The sequence below is a fragment of the Artibeus jamaicensis genome, unplaced genomic scaffold (assembly GCF_021234435.1).
Source record: "Artibeus jamaicensis isolate MK-2021 breed Jamaican fruit bat unplaced genomic scaffold, CSHL_Jam_final contig_464, whole genome shotgun sequence".
NCBI lineage: Eukaryota > Metazoa > Chordata > Mammalia > Chiroptera > Phyllostomidae > Artibeus > Artibeus jamaicensis.
The window spans coordinates 20,752,155-20,767,997 of NW_026521842.1; the positions used below are offsets into that span (position 1 = coordinate 20,752,155).

Sequence of the window (15,843 nt, forward strand, 5' to 3'; positions counted from 1 at the left end):
TTTCCTCCCAGCGGCGGCCTCCCTCCTCCTCCGTCCCCCCCACCCCCACCCCGCCCGCCACCTCCCCCTGGTTTCTCATTCCTGCCACTAGCGCGCTCCGCGGCTCATTCCGCGGCCGCCGCCAGCCGAGGGTAGAGTCGCTCGCAGATGCCGCGGGGGCCGCTCGCAGCAGCCGCGGACTTGTGAATGAGACCCGGACTGGGACCCGCGCTGGCACCGCTGCGCTCGCCCAGCGCTAGGGACCGACGGCCCGAGCTCGCGGCCACCCTCCAGGGCCCCAGGTGAGGCGCGCGGCTGTGCCTTTCTCTCGCTTCTTGCCGGAGGGGTGTGTGTGTGTGGGGGGTGCTCTGGACGAGAATGTGCTGGGGATGAGGTTTGACTGGAGAAGGTTTCACTAATGCCAGGGAAAGGGGGGGGGCGGAGATAAGTGAAGATTTGTTTAAAAATAAAAACAGGGAGAAGGAAGCCAGCCGTGGGTGCGGGCAGCGCAGGGGGCGCGGGCGCCAGATGTGCGCTCCAGCCTCTCCCCTGCTCCGGCCTCCTCTGAACTCCTCACCGAGGCCGCGGGAGAGAGGGTTTGCCCCCAGCTGGGGTAAGGAGCTGCAGAGCTGCGCCCGGGACCCGCCGACTGCCCCCGGTCAGGTCCCTGGGGAAAGTCACCCACGGGCAGTGCCCTCCCGCCGGCCCGCCCGCGCTGCGCCTCTTTCCCAAAGCGGCGACGAGACCCTACTCTGCAGGGTTCTTACCCCTTTCCCCGGATCCCCGCTGAACGCTCCCGAAGGCTCGGCCCTCGGTTCTAGACCGCCGGGGAGGCCCCAGAAACCCGGACGAACCCAGCTCGCGCCCGCGACTCCCCCGCACTTTAATAGCTTGGGTCTGGGTCCGCTGACTGCGGCTCCGGCTGCCGACTGCGGCGCGCGCTCTAGCCCTCAAGCCGGAGTCTCTTGGGCAGCTCCGGGGGCCGTTCAGCAGCTCCCGCCAGCCCAACGGGCGGGCTGTGAGCGGTTCACCCTAGGACTCTGGCTTGGGGTTGGCGAATCCTGCCGGGGTCAACGTTAAGTTTGCGAACCAAACCTTCCCCGAAGCCTGCGCCTCCTTCCGGAGCGCCCAAGCCTCTCCAGCCCGCTCGGCCTCCCTCCCTCGGCTTTGTCGGGGAACTGGGGGCCGAAGCTCGCAGTAGCCGGCAGGATGGGCCCGGCGGCTGGGAGAGCACCCCTTCACCCCTCCGCCCGGCGGAGCTGGGGGACAGCCCGCCTCGCGCTATAAAGAGACGCGTCCCCAGGGAAAGTGGGTTCCAGGAGGGCCCTGAGTCGCTTTTCCTTATCCCTTTCTCGCCCAGGCCCTGCTCTTGCCGGGGCATGGGGGGCGCCGCACGCCTCCCTTTCTCGGGTGAAAGGTTTTCTGGATGCTGGAAAAAGCCCTGTTGCTTTTGCTGATAATGCAGCAGGAATTTCACGGGCCATTGCTCTGCTGTTAAGAAATTGCATCTTTTAATTATTTAATAATGCCATCCCTGCTGGATGACGGGGCGTCCCTGAGGGGTGGGGGGCGGAGGGCTGTTCTGAAACCCTGCCGCAGGAGGGAACGTAGACCTGCCTGAAGTCTGCCCTCCCGTTTTTCCCCCCAAGGAAATCTCGTTCGGGTGGCTCTGAAATCTTCCCTTGTTTTCCTTTTCCGATCATTCCTATTGGTTTCAAATGAGGCGGGGAGTAAGTTTTCAGTTTAATCACAGAGAAGCCAGGATAATTAATCCGGCAAGAGGCTGGATCAATTGCTTTATCACTTACTCTTGCAGCAGACGTCGATGGTGTTGCAGGGCGTCTGGATTCTCCGGGGATGGGGATGAGGGCAGTCCCTAGGAGCCAGGACTCGCCAGCATCAGCAGCTGGGCCGGCTCGGTTTTGAGTGCTAGGAAAGGAGAAGAGAATGGGGCTGACCTTCCTTTCATTAATCCCGGGATTATTTTTTTCTACATATACCACAGAGGCATCAGAACCCAGAAGTAGCCACTGCCCAACCCCAGCTGCAGGGAGCCTGGTCTTCCTTCAGTAGAACAAAGGAATAAAAGTTGTGAAACAAAGGGGCAGAGTTGTGGCCGGTACCAGAGGGACCCCAAGCTCCTCCTGGTCATTGAAGTTTGTTAAGGGTGAGATCCCATGCGAAGTTTTAGAGTGGGCCGGTGGGCCGGTGGGCCCTGGAATTCAAACCTCGGAAACCCTGCCCAGTACAAAGGGATGTGAGGAGAGTTCAGGCGCAGGCAGACCCGGGAAAGGCATCTGGGCGTCAGGGAGAGCTGGCCGGCCTGAGCATTACCTTACATCTTGCTTTGGAGACACTGCAAATGAATGCATCAAACGTGTCTGGCAGCCATGCTCTATTATTCGTAATTATTTCTGTTACTATTTACGTTGTTATTTTAGAGCCTGCATAAGCTGGCCATTTTGTGACATTGCTGGAAAAAAGAAATCACCCCGACCCTACCCATCCGGGAGGGAAATGAGAGGCACGAGAAGCACAGATAGGATGATGTGTTGAGGCCCGGCCTTGCAGATTTACTCAAACTGGGCTTCTTGCTGACTAGAAAAAACAGGCTTTTACAACAGTGCGCATGGAAGCAGTGGACCATGTGATAGCACTTCGGAACTTCCCTTCTGCTCAACGTTCTTATCGGAACACCAGACAGTAAAATGACTAGAATCCTAAATTCTATTTTCAATTAAGATGCAATCTTGTGTTTAAAAAAAAAAGTTATGGCTCCTGTTTTTTTCTGCGACCCAGAATTCATATTTGCTCTGTGCGGCCGTGGCTGTGGACATGGACGTTTAACTGTTTATTTGTGCGAGGAGGCGGGACCGGTTGCAGGGTGGGGGGCATGATTTGGGGAAGCACCGACCAGGGCCAGGCTCCTTCAGGGCTCTCGTCCTCATACTTCGTGGGTTTTTTTCCACTTTGACTACCATGGCATGGCTGCTTCGTAAAGATTCTGGTTTGGGGACCCTGGGCCGGGGACGCCGTGACGCAGACCTCGGGGCTGGATTTACATTGCCAGCGCGCGCAGTGTGTCTCCGAACCTCGCCCGTGACCGTCTGTGACTTGTGACGTTGACGGCTGACGTCAGCGTTGGCCTGTGATATTCAGATCTGTTTTCAGAGCCGTCTAAACAGATCCGCAGATCTGAGTTCAGTCTTCCTTTGCTTTCCTCCCAGGGACAGGGGTAGACAAAGGTGGGTTGACGGATGTTCGCCCCAGAAGGAGACATGCGGGTTACGATGGTTAGGGTGTTTTGCATGTTTGTGACTGTCAACCTACTTTTGCCCACCTCTGTATGAGGACGGATGTTCAAGAAGCATAATCATTTTATTTTCAATATTGATTTTCTCACTTTGATCATAGGCATACTTAATAAATAATAATAATAGAAGGACAGTGGCTTGTAGAGTTTGAAAGGAGGTAGCAAACCTTTTTTTTTTTTGGTTGTCAAGTTTGCAGAATGACTGGATCCCTAGGTTTTTCTCCCTAGAAAATCTGAGCAGTGTGTAAACGGCCCAAGCCAATGATTGGAGAGACTGACATGTGTTTGAGATGGTTTTCCTCATGAACTTGGTTTATTGTTTCATAGAAAGTTGCCTAATTTGTTTAAAAACCTCATTCTAGATTTACCAAGCATTGTGAGTTGCTGGCCTTTCTAAGGCAAAGTTATTGCCTCTGAAATGTGTACAGATCGTTGGTCTCTATAAATGTGTGGTTTAATTGACTGGAGGAAGAACATCAACAGGTCTGTTAAAAAGAAAAAAAAAAACAGCTGGAGAACTCGGACAAGTTCTGGTGCTCCAGAGAAAGAATCAGCTATTCCGTCCGCATTCCCGCGATAGCCATCCACAGCCTCCTCAATGGGCAGGAAGGACTAAAGAAAGCACTCAAGGAGCATAATTAGACATCTTTCTGCTATAATTTTACCCTGACATTGAGAGCCTTGTGCGGCTCTGGAAATGCGCTCCTGCGCGGAAGATTGCACTTCTGGCCACTAGAGGGCAATGGCGCCCTTCCCCAACCTTCTGCATGGGGCCCATCTGCTATTGAGGGCACCGTGAAAAGCCGCTTTGTTACCACCAGCCTTGTCGGGCCCTCTCGGGAGAGACCGAATTCAATCTAGTTGTGGTTCAGGCTACTGCTCGAGCAGTTTGTCAGCATCAACATCTTTCTGGGCGGTGGGTCCCGTTACCTTCCGCCGCTTCTTTCCACCTTGGAGTTTACTGGAAAGTTGGAAAACTGCGGTTAACTTGAGGAGCAGAAGATGGGTGGGGGCTGGGCTGCGTGATAAACAAGGTCAGCGCTCACTGAGGCAGTGATGGGGAGGATTTTCTGGCTGCTGGGTGTGTGTGTGTGTGTGTGTGTGTGTGTGTGCGCGCGCTAGAAAGAGCATCATTTCAGAATCCAAGGGGAAGAGAATGGATAAAGAGGAGACATGTTAGTGACATTGCTGTGGTATCATTGCCTGTATTTTCAAGCGGGTTTGAAGGCAGCTGAAAGCCGTTTCTGATTTGCAAAAAAGGATAACAGTTTGATCTTTGGTAAACACTTTGGGGCATGGCGTTTTAATGTAACCGTAAATGAATTCCCATTATCTTGAAACCCATTCTTGACATTGGAATACAGAACGTAACTTGAGCAGAGAGTAAAATTTCATTCAAGACTGGTCCTCATGCACTGGAGCTTAATCATCTGACTTTTTCCCCCCTCCTCAGTGATATGGAAATTACTGCTTATGATTAAATTGCATAGTTCAGGCTGCACAAATTTGTATTTGTTACTGTTTGATAGTGTCATTATGAAAGTTCACAAGAAGCATGAAAAAAGGGCTATATTATAATTAAGAGGAGAGCTCTATTTTAAAAATAAGTACTGTCCAAAGCGGATTCGTATTTGTCTTTTCCCAACTGAGTGCAGTTGCCTCCCCCTGAACCAGCAGAGGAGTCCTCTGCAGGTCTGAGTGTGCTGGGATGCCCCCCCCCACCAAGGAATCGGTGCGAATGGATTAAGGGAGGGAGTGTTCAGTAACTCAGGGGGAAGCAAGACAGAGCGATTTGTAGACCAGTGCTCGCTTACCACCAGTCCGTTTCACTTTAAATTTTCTCATCGTTCTGTGGTTTAGTTGGGCGCCGGCAGCTGCGAAGTTTGGAATTCTTACGGAGATAAAGCACCATCCTCAGAGCCCCTGTGGCCAGGGCTTCTGCTCAGGCAGAGTTCCTGGCACGCTGGGATGACCCATGAGGCAGGTGTATGAGAGAGAAGAAGAGAGGGGAGGAGGAGAGGGAGGGAAGAGGAGCGAGGCCCGGTGATGATGCTGTTTCCATGGCAGGTCAAATACTGGTCTCTCCGGCTCTGTCTGTCTGTCTGTCTGACTTAGGCCATGTGAGACGCTGGATCCAGAGAGTCCAGGTAAACAGCTTCCCCGGCCCCCTTCCGTGGTGGTCAGGGTCGTCTGCTATCACCTTCTGGGTGTTGTGAGTGAGCAGTACCTTTTCCTCCATTTGTCCTGGCTGGCACAGGTGGAGGAAAGTTTTCTTCATTCACATCGTCCACGATTTCCCTTATTTGTCAGAAATTCTCTGGGCGGGGTCCTTTGCCCTTGGACATCACATGGCAAGTTGAGGTTCTGTCTCTACTCTCCTTAAAGACGATGGCTCAGGCTCCGCTTCTTCCCCAGTGTGATGGTCACCTGACATAGCGACGGGAGTGGTGGGAGCTCCGCCTTGGTTTCAGTTTAAGGCGCTTGGAGATCTCTCTCCAGCCTTCACTAGGCTCCGTCAGGGAGGGAGACAGAGAGAAGGTAGCTCGGCACGCCTGCCACCGGTGCACAGATACAGCGCGGACACATCGCCCCGTCACAGGCCTCTGGGGCGTGATTCCCGGGATCCCATCCTGGGGGCTCAGGCCTGTGCCCATCGTCCCTGAGTCCTGGACCAGCTATTCAGACCCAGAGGCAGCAACGCCCGGTGGCAGAGCCAGGATCAGGGTGAGGAGAGTGATGCGGCCAACATGTACGAGTACAGAGTTCAACCCTGGCTTTCTTTAAAGTGTCCACATGTTACTCCTCTTGGATTTTCTCCCACTTTTCCCACTCAGCATGATTTCAAAAATAGGGCATGACAGTATTATTCATCTTGATTACCGAGGTTTGTTTGTTTGTTGTGGTGTCTCCTTATATGTTCTGCTTCCCCGACTCCCCTGGTTCCAGCCCCGCCTGGCATTTGGATCCTTCTCCAGTCCAGCCCCACTGCACAGAGTGTGTGACCAAGAATAAGCAACGCGACTTCTCTCAGGCGGAGTGCCGCACCTGGAAAAATGAAGCTATAATGATGCCTATGTCCGAGGATTGTTGTAAAGATGGAATGAGAAGTGAGTGCAATGCCTGGCTCATGATAAGCACCCAATAAATGCTCAGGCCTCCGGGATTATGTTTTATGGCCTCACGCGGGCAGGTAGCAGTTCTTCCTGAGAATGATGAGGCTGAAGTCCTGCACGAGCGTTTGCTGTTAGATCGAGGCTTCTCCCAATTAGGATGAATGGTTTATTAGTGCCTGCCCTTTTAAAAATTATTTTATAAGTTTAAGTGATCCATCCCTCTACCATTTAAAATATTCAAGAGGCAGTTGAGAGTTTAGAGGTAATTATGGCTTTTGAAAAGGGCCAGGTTCCTACCTTTGCATTTCCTCTCTGTTCACCCGTGTTACGTTCGGGTTCCTGTGATACATCTTCTGGATGTACTATCTTACCGGGAAAGTTTGCTAAGTGAGTGATGCGATATTCATCACAAGGTTTGCTTTCGTTGAAAAGGGACTCATTACTATTCCAGACCAGCTTAAATGATAATTAGTCTCTCGACAGATCATCACCATTTCAAGTCTATTCCTGTTTGTTTTTCAGGGAAATGTAGTTTGGGACTTGAAGGGGGTTGAGTGATGCGTTTTGGCTCCTGAAGATACTTCAGTGGAAGAAGTGAGGGCTCGCCTTGTCTGTGGTCTTCCTGAGGCCCCCACGGAACAGCACTGCGACCTGGCAGTGCTGAGAATAGTAGCAGCCCTCAGTGGGTTTCCAACTGTGTTCACTCCCTTACATCACAGTCGGGCTGGGCTGTCTAAGGCTCCTGGGCCTTCCAGGTTGTCCTGCTGTGTCCCATCTGTAGCTGTCCTGTGTCATCTGAGCACACTTTGCAATGACAGGAAGTATCTGCCTGTGTTTGTCTGGAGAAAGGGAGGGGAGAGAGCCAGCTTCCGGGGGGCTGCTCTGTGCCGGGTGCTGTACCTGACACCTCATTTATCCTGTGCAGTCACCTAGCGATGCAGGTGCCGTCATCTCCCTTTGACAAGCAGGGAAGCTGACGCTGGTCTCAGTTCATGAGGCTGGAGGAAGGACAGCAGGGTGTCCAAGCCCATGGCTCCACCCATTGTCTCTAAAGGGTGATGCATGTCCCAAGCCCCGCCTCCCCAGCTTTCTGGAGAAGAGCAGCCAATCAGAGAGCTGAGCAGCTGATCCCTGCTGGGCCCCTGCAAGATCCCGGATCTCGCTCGTCCATAAAGGGAGCTTCTAGGATCTCTGCTCAGACTCCTCCCAACAGGTTTCCTGTTTGCCAGCCATCCTTCAGCATCTTCAGTGTCCTGAGGTCAGCCTGCAAACCACCCTGCAGGGAACCCAGGACACTGGAGGTGATGCGTGAGCTCTGTTCACTAACCTCCCTGTTGAAGCAGGAGCGGACAGGTCCCTCTTTTGTAACTTTCTCCTACTAGTTGCAGTTGGTCGCTGCTCCCTGTCCCTTTTTCTGTGTACCTGTATTTGAAAACTGCTGTCAGCCCAAAGTTAAAAGCCAGCATCTGTGGGGCACTGAGCTAGTCTCGGGCACTGTGCAGAGAACCCTCTGTGGCCCATGAGACTTACGCACAGTGACCCTGTGAGCTGTGAGGTTGTCGATAGCATCTTACAGAGGAAGGACAAAAAAGACAAACAAACAGAACCACTGAACATTTCCAGGTTCCACAGCAAAACTGGGATTCCAAGTCAGGCATCTGGAATCCAACTTGCCCGCGGTGTCAGGACGCCCCAGCATTCTGTGCTGCGGCTAAGCCGAGGAGCTAGCATTCCAGACTCTCACCACCCTCATTGCTCCTGCCTGCTTCCACTCCATCTTGTCACTGTCTCCTTTCACATGTGGCTTCTTAAACCAGGCTCCCGACTGCAGACAATGACCACTGCCCGGCCGGTGCGCACGCTACTTCCTGTGACGAGGACTGGATGTCCTCCATTGCCAGGTAGAATCCTCAGGAATCAGAGAGCTGAAGTCGTTAACCGAACCGATGAGCTATCCCAGCCAGCCTGCATTTAGAGATGAGGCTCCAGGGACACGGAGGAGCCATGACTCTCCTACAATCGTGTGACAGTTTAGGGGCAGATGGGATGAGAATGGGACAGTCTTGGCTCTTAACTCAGTCTCCAAGCAACCACTATGTACGTACGTGCAAAAGGTGTTTGTTTGTTTTAGGGTGCATATACCAGTGGGCTGGTTTTTACCGGAAGATTATCATCAGCTCAAGTGTGTGTGCATGTGTGTGTGTGTGTGTAAAGGTGTGTCCCGTGTGTCATGAGCAGTTACCTCGTGAGACCTGAAGGGGAGATTTGCATGAGTCTCTGTTTAGAACAAATGGTCGCTAAGTCCAGTGTCCTTTGATGTACCATTTGATAGTATTTTGCAGAGGGTTCCATTAAACCCTGGTCTTCAGCTGTGCCCTCCTTAACAGTCACCTACCCTTGACCTCTCCATTCCAGGTTCCACTGATAATGGCATAAGAGCTGTGTCCTCACCTGGCCACCCCCAGGCGTTCACAGGGTCTTTGGGTCTTGGGTGGAACTCAGTTCCAGGCCCCTTCCTTTGTCATCTGCTTGAATGAAGGGCCCTGTGTGGGGCACTCGGAATGGTCAGGCCACAGGGCTTTCCCTCAGGAAGCTGACCTTATCCACAGCACAGAACACACCAGGTCTGACCGGGCAACTTCAGGCTGCCCGCTGGAAGTGAGCCGAGGGAGGTGTCAACAAACAGGGCCACAGGAAGGACAAGTCCCATCCAGTCCAGTGGCCAAGGATGCTTTGGGGACGGAATGACAGCATTGCACTCCTGCATGGTAAGTAGGGACCCTAGAGGCGTCCCAGACCCATGCATCATGCATCCTGGTGCTCCGGTTATGGCTGCTGTGTGCCACGGATGGCTGGAGCATCGCTAACCACGGAGGCACTGGGAACTTCAACTGCTAGAAATGCTTGCTGAGACTGAGCCAAAGCCTGTCTCCCCGAAGGTCGTAGTCTTCTCTGACACAAGCCCCTGGTGTTGTGCAGAAGAGAGGTCATTCTTCCTGCACTGCACCATTACTCAGTGTTTAAGCTTTCTGGTCCTAACACCTCCAGAACGAACACCCCATTTATTTTCTGCTCCAGCCCTCCTCGAAAGGACTGCAGACAGAAATCTAGTCGGCTAGACTCCACACTATCAACTCCCTTCCACACTTCTTTTATTGCTGCCCCAGGCTACATTACATTAGCTTTTATTGCCAGTCACATCACCCGGAGGACTTACGCTCCACATTTTATTTGTTTATTTGTTTTTCCCTACTTGCTGCTGCTAAGTCACATTTCCCCACCTGTCCCTGTGCACATGAGACATGATGAGGCACCTTCTGTGGCTCCGGAGCCTGGTCTGCCCCCCTCTGGCTGTGCAGCCCACCTTTCTCTCTCTCCGTTTCCCTGTAACACTCACTGAGTCTGCCTTGCAGGGTGGCTCTGAGATCAAACGACACTGATACATAAAAATGCTTAAAAGTGCGTGGAATGGGCTGGCTGTTACTATCATTCATGGTGCATCCCATTGCCAGGTTCAGTCCATTGACCCAGTCTCCCAAAACATTTTTAAGTCCATTATCCAGAATACCTGTCTTAACTCCCATTCTCGTGCTGTGGGTCCGTGTACTGGGTCACCAACCTTTTGTGGCAAAAACCAAGGAAAGCAATGGCCGGAACCAGAATATCTGCATAGAGGCAGGGGCAGAATCTGGCTCGAGCCCGCCAGACACGCCTTTGTGTGTGACCCCACACTCTGGAACGCAGTGTTCTGCGTGGTACTGGTCGGGCTTGTTTGTCGTTCAGTCGTTTGTTTGGCTGCACAGTGTGGAAGCCCCCTTCCTGTGTGTGGAGAATCCCCCACGGTGAGATTCTCTATGGAAAGAAGGGCCTGCCTTCCACGGGAGAGGCCAGCGGGGCTGGAGAGCTGCTTCTGTCCTCTCCTGGAAGCTGAGCACCGACTCGACGCGCCTTTCCAGGGTGTTTTAACTTGGACTAGTTCCTAACGCCCGCAGTCACTGGCCCGCGGAACCCGCCTGGCTCTGTGGCAAGGCCTGGTGTGTGGTTCCGACAGCCCAGGTATTTTGCTCTGCTGCTTTCCTAGTCTTTCTGCGAGAACTGGGCTGCCCACCCTCTGTGTCCATTGCTTTGAACGAGGAAACCCAAGAGACTCCCATCCCCGGCGTATGCTTGCGAGACCCGTGTGAGAAACCTCACCCACTGTGGTGCTGTGTGGCTGTGTCCCTTCCAGCTTTGCTCGCGTGCTGAGTGGAGTGATGGCAGTCGGATAGTTGGGTGTCGGGGTGTCAGCTAAAGCAGAGGGGCGCCTTCATGAAACGCTGATGAGTCCAGCTGGGGCTGAGCAGGAACTGGGCTGGACAGGGGTCCTAAGCCAAAGCCTAGTGCTGCAGCTCGGTGGGGGAGGTGGGGTTTCCACAGTCAGCTACGGTGGACAACAGCAGCGAGGTGAGTGATGGGCAGGTGGTTTCTTGGAAGGCACAGGGCGGGTTGTGTGGGAAAGGGGCCCATGGAGACTGGCTGTGAAGCCAGTGCAGAATTCCAAAAAATGTCCAGAGCGAGCTAAGGCCAGATGCAGGGACAAGAGTCCAGATTGGATCCTGGTCCAAGGGTAACCAACTGGAAAGGAGTATTCCGAGCCAAACATCTTGGAGGAGCCAGGTTGGCACACACAGGAGCTCTCCAGGCATTGAGGAAAGATGCCTCCCTAAGAATGGGCAGATGGCCCCAAGTCACAGCCCAGTGTTTGGAGGGGACTGATTCCAGTCCCTGGCAGCGTGGTGTCTGGGTTGGCCCAAGGACGGGACGATCACGTAAAAGCTGGCAGTGCTGACAGCTGAGCGAGCTGGGGCAGCGACACAGACAGGGAAGGACAGACTGGGAAGGGCCCCCCTGCAGTGGCCCCCTTACTGCACCAGGACAGCTTGACTGACTTCATTTGAAAGAAAGCAGCCCCACCCTTTGCGTGAGTGAAGCCTTCCAGGGAAGCTCTGGGTTTCCAAACTTCTGAGACTCAGTAGTGGTGTAAGAGGCCGGGTGGTGAAACCGTAAAATGGCCTTGATTTTGTGGTCGATGGAGCCTCTTCCGCAGACCTGACCCAGTCACTGTCCAGCGGCCCTGGACTCTCGGAGCCGTGCGTTATAATTTCTACGTGATGCTCTCCGGTGGGTCACCGTGGACACAAATCCAGACCACAAACCAAGGATGACCACCCAAACATGGGCGAGGCGGGCCGGGCGGCTGGATCACTAGTTACCTACTTTCCATTGTCTGCTGATTAAAGCATGCATATTTAAAGGTTTTAAATATTTAACAACATAGTTAAAGGTTCTATAAAATATTTCATCAACAGTATCAGCAAAACTGTATTTAAATTCCAAACCCAGATCGAGAATCAGGGTTCATTTTTGCAAACCATGGCAGTCCACAGCACTGTGCCCTGAAATATCTCAGCAACCACAGACATCTCTCTTGAATGCCTCTCTCTAGTCTGTGCTGTACATATAGACACAGCCGTAACATAATATCATTTTCCCTTTTATTGTTATTCTTGGAACCTAAGCAGCACTGTATCAAGGAACTGTCACTATTAGTATTATTATCTTAGAGGGAGAAAATTGCAATTTAGCAGTTAGAGCCGGGCACACAGGCCTTCAAAGTAATGCATTGGTGATTCTTGTATTTTATTCATCACTGTTCCCACTGCAAATATCGCAGAGAATCTTCAGCTTCAGCAAATCTTGGCAGTGCACCTGGGAGCATTCGTTAGGAGACTAATGCAGCCAGAGGGATGGATCCTGGAGTCCCTTCAGCTCCCTGCTCCCCATCAACCCCGCTCCCACCACGCCCTGCTCCGTGAGCCAGAGAGAGGCTTGCCTTTTGTTCTTTCCTTGGTAGGTGCATGACTTTCGTCTCATCGCTCACGCAAGGAGAAAGATCACCTGTCAGCAAGTTTGTGGCCAATTGCTGACAAATTTTCCTAACTAGGCTGCCCTGTGGTTGCCTCCCTCTTGGCAGACCAGCCCGACACTGCTGATGAATAGCCATGAGGCCGTGGGCAAACCAATTAACCTCAGTTTCCTCATCTGTAAAGTGGCCTTTTGGGTCCTTTCCAGCTCTAAAATGGTCTGGCTCTCAGGTCTGCTTCCACAAATCACTGGGCTTGGTGCTTTCTGATTGTCCCATCTCCGCCCTCTAGAGATGAATGCAGACGAGATCATCGGTATGTGAATGTACAGACTTCGTTTTCCCAGACAGAATGTGCCTGCCTGCATGGGATACTGGGCAGGAAATGCCTGCAGGGTGGTAAGACTGGGACTCTGGGAGTATGCTGAGCGCCAAGGTCAGGGCTTTGAACTTCACTCCCTAGGTCCTGGGCAGCTTTCGCAGAGCTTGGACGGGGGATTGATGTGTTCCGTACTTAATCAAATGATTACCAGGTCAGCGTGGAGAAGAACTGATAAAAAGGGGCGGAGACTTTGAACAGGGAAATGGGCAGGGAGGGTACAGAGGCGGAAGCTGGGACGAAGGCAGTATCATTATTATAATAACGATTTGTGTGTACTGAGCATTTATTGTTCAATGTGCACACACTGAGCTCAGCACTTTCCACAAATTATCTCAATTCATCCCCACAACCTCAATGAGGTAGAAGCTGCATAATTATTCCCATTTATGAAACACGCAAACCAGGATTCAGGGGAGTTAAACAGCCCTCCCTGGTGTTGCGCAGTTAACAAAGGGACCGGCGGGGATGGGAAGAGAGAGATTGCCTGTTCCTCACTGCTGTGCACGGGGAGGCAGATTTAAGAGGCTTCGAGGGGCAGGTCCATGAAGCACACTACTGACTGTGGAAGAGGAAATGGGGACGGATGCGTTGTGAAGTGTATGGAGTGCCCAGGATGGAGCTTCCTAGAGGCCATCTCCTTGCCTGGAAAGAGGAGCCCCGAAATCACATGGATGGACAAAGGGGTTAGAACTCAGGCCCTGAAAGATCCAGAAAGCATTGCACCCAAGGTTAATGGGCTTTGGCTTTCTCTTCACCTAGGAGGACGTAAAGATGACATCGAGTCTTCTGTCTTCTTTCACGTGTGACTTAAATTTTAAAAGTATGTGTTAGGCAGAAAAAAGTTGTGTTTCCAAGATCCATGTTCTCCCTTGAAATTTTGGTTCCTCTCCCGCCCTGGCAGAGAGGAACTGAAGATGTCACCACGAGTGTCACATCAGAACAATTATTTTGCGCCCTGGGTTTACAGTGTGTTCCTAGGGAGTGCTGAGACAGGATGGGTAAACTCGGTCCTTGTCTATCAGTGGGCACTGCCCCCCGGCACAGCACCGTGGCCTGTGAGTGTGTACGAAAGGTGGAAGGAGAGTCGCACTGCAGCTCCGATGCATGTTAACAAGGACCCAGGGTTCCGAGGTACGAGAGAACCATCCACATTGGATTTTAAGAGGACCTTAGGGGGATCCCGTTTGTTGCTCGAAGCTAGAACTTCAAAACAAATGTAATGGCGAACACCAGCCCGCCAAGGTCTCGTTCAAAGAGACCGAGGCCACGAGGCTACTGTGCTTTGCACTTCACTATCTGCTCTAATATTCCTGGAGCATTTTCATGTGCGTGGCACTGGATCTGTCCTTCTGCCCGTCCCTTGTTGTCAGCCCGCCCACTGGGGGACAGGAGGGAGCTTGTGTCCCTTGTCTGGGTTCAAGTTTCCTCTTTGGTAGGCGAGGGTTAGTAGGGAAACTGGCTTCCCCACAGGAGGGACCTGGAAGGGCAGCTGAGCGCTGTTTAAAAAGTCCAGAAAGAAGTTCTGATCACCCCGCTTGACCCAGAGAATACATGCACTATTCTCCTCTCGACATCTCTCCCCCCCCCCCCGGGGGTTCAGATTTTTACTCGGACAATAAAAACAAAATTGACCGTAGGCTCTTGGGAACTCAGAACTTAAGTCGCAGTTCTGGCAAAAACCCTCCCTAACCTGTCTCTTGACTCATTTAAATGAACAGTTGTAAAAACAAAGCAAGCGAGAAAAGCTTTGTGGGTAGGAATGTGAATTGATTAAATTCATGGAAATAGCATCACCCTTCAAGGATTGCTTATCTTTGCTTAATGTTGAAAATATTGATGCTATCTCTAGTATTGTTTCCCTTGTTTTCACATTTGCATGGGAAACTATTCAATTAGCATCTTTTTTTTTTTTCCTGACGATGGTTTCCTTCTGCGGAGTGTACTGGCTCGGCCCACGGAGCGTGCCTTCCCGTGCAGGGCCGGCTGGGATGCACCTCGGAGCCGTTTGGGAAGCAGCACCTTTGCCTGCTGTCTTGTCCCTCCTGCCCAGGCTCCGAGGGGTTTGCTGCAGGAGACCGAGGAGGAGGTCACTCTGCTGGGAGGGACTGTTCCGATACAACTTTCATTTTCGTACCGAACTGAACACGAAATGAGTTCGTGGGGAACAGTCATGTCTAGTGCTGAGGGGCCGGGCTGGCTCATGACTGAGGTGTGACTGCTGCTCCATGAGGTGACCTTGTGCTGTGGGGACGTGTAGATGGAGGTCATCCAGGCTGCTGGACCCGGTGACGCCCCCTGGGGAGCGCCCAGGGGCCGATCCTGGCAGCAGCTGACCTCGGCTGGACATATTCCCTCGTCTCCTGCCGTGTCTGGCTCAGCCTCTGCCTCATTCCCTGTGCCCCGCTGGAACCCTTACAAAACCAAACCAAATTAAAAAAAAAACTATGTATAGTTCATTCTCTATGAAATTTATGCTTTCCATTCAACAAAAAAATATACTGTCCACTGGGTCTGCAAAGCTGGGCCTGGAAATCCAACGTGGTTTGGGGAAGAACTGGGAAGACCTGAGTCACTCATCGCAGTGAATGTGTACACAGTGATTTTAAACCTATTAGTTATCGGTGAGGCCAGAATTCTCTTGGCCTCATATGTCATAGGTTAACCTTGGAATACATTTCCCCCAAACACAACAATTCTTATAAGATCCAGAATACCACTAATACACTGAGTTTCCAAAGTCATCTTAGGTTTCTCCTCGTCTTTCAGCCCCCCCCCCCCACCCACCCCCTGCCGTGGCTTTTTTTTTAAGCTAATAGGACACAAAGTGATATAAATTAAACCCTGTCTCTCCCCAATGCTCTGTGTGCCTTCACAACAATAATACTAAACATGCGTGTCCTTCCTCACTGACCTTGGCATGTGCCTCAAGTTCATTGCCTCCTTCAGTTCTCCTGAAGACAGGGAAAGGCTGACCAGAATGTGGAGCAGACCCTGACCGCGCCAGTGATACAGGAGTTCGGACTCCAGGGTTCAGGTCCCGCTGCCACCCGGTTTCAGCTGTGTGGCCAGCTTTTATGCCTCAGTTTCCTCATCTGCCCACCAGGACCTACAAAGACCCCAGTGAGTGCTTAGTGAGTCGAAGGTATATTATCAA

The 15,843-nt window shown here is 52.2% G+C and overlaps 1 protein-coding gene across 2 annotated transcripts in view; it reads left to right on the top strand.

Annotated features, from left to right (window-relative positions):
• Positions 1-93: 93 nt before the first annotated feature.
• The window catches only part of CDH11 (cadherin 11), a 133,238-nt gene continuing 117,488 nt past the window's right edge, over positions 94-15,843 (top strand). For both annotated transcript variants that reach the window (XM_037162697.2, XM_037162698.2), the window contains exon 1: positions 94-281. The gene's annotated coding sequence lies outside the window, so the exon portion shown is untranslated. The remainder of the gene's footprint in view (positions 282-15,843) is intronic.